Source organism: Teleopsis dalmanni, chromosome 2 (genome assembly GCF_002237135.1).
Source record: "Teleopsis dalmanni isolate 2A chromosome 2, ASM223713v2, whole genome shotgun sequence".
In the NCBI taxonomy this organism is placed as follows: Eukaryota; Metazoa; Arthropoda; class Insecta; order Diptera; family Diopsidae; genus Teleopsis; species Teleopsis dalmanni.
Genome location: NC_051847.1, coordinates 39,442,267 through 39,443,185, shown reverse-complemented (window position 1 = coordinate 39,443,185; position 919 = coordinate 39,442,267). Strand labels below are relative to the sequence as shown.

The window sequence follows — 919 nt, the reverse complement described above, 5'->3', positions numbered from 1 at the left end:
TTTTTCAGAAAATCTATTAAAGATCTTAAAAAACAATGCATTGAAATCGATATCAATAACTGTATAATTAATTTTTATTTGTGTAAAATATTTTACACTTGTACTTTTTTATGTTCTGAAGAGATGTCATTTTATTACTCTTAAAAATAATATATTCATATTATAGAAACTTTTTTTTTAATTATTGCATAAAATATTTTAAAACAACACAAAAATAATTATATATATTCTTTAATTTTTAAAGGCAATAATCACGAAAAAAATAATATTCTTTAAGAGATTAATTTCGGTTATTATAAATTAATATAATATACGTTTAATATAGTTGTAAATAAAATAAAAAATAAAAATTAGAAAAATAGAAACAATTGCCTGCAATATTAAAATTCGTAGCTCAATAATTATAGATGCCATCCTGTCGTACAATCCCATATTGTCTAGTGGTTAGGATACCCGGCTCTCACCCGGGAGGCCCGGGTTCGATTCCCGGTATGGGAAAACTTTTTTGTATATTTTTTTTTATTGTATTTTAATATTTTCGCTGAAATAAAACTCATATAAATTAATTTTACAAATTTTAGCTCTTAAAAAATTTAGCAAGTAAAAGCAGTAATTATTTAATAATAATTCCATCCACATCAGTCAAAAAATTTTAAAACGACGACTTGGCTGTCATCAATAAATGGAAAGAAAAAGTTTTGGTCGAAAAACGTGTTAGTTGGTTGGTTGATTACAGTGGCAGGCCATTAGATAACTTCCTTGTACCATGTATTAACGATTCCTCGCAAGAAATCGAGGAATGCTACCACATTCCTCGCAAGAACCCTAGTATAGAAGAATAGAGACTAAATCCATCCCGCTGAATTGAGGTAATTTAATAAGTCTTTCATCATCACCGATGAACAGTCTGATATTGAGT

The 919-nt window shown here is 27.1% G+C and overlaps 1 non-coding gene across 1 annotated transcript; it reads left to right on the top strand.

The window, feature by feature from the left end:
• Positions 1–426: 426 nt before the first annotated feature.
• Trnae-cuc lies at positions 427–498 on the top strand. Its single transcript has one exon. It is a non-coding gene; the product is annotated as a tRNA-Glu (tRNA).
• The last annotated feature ends 421 nt before the right edge of the window (positions 499–919 follow it).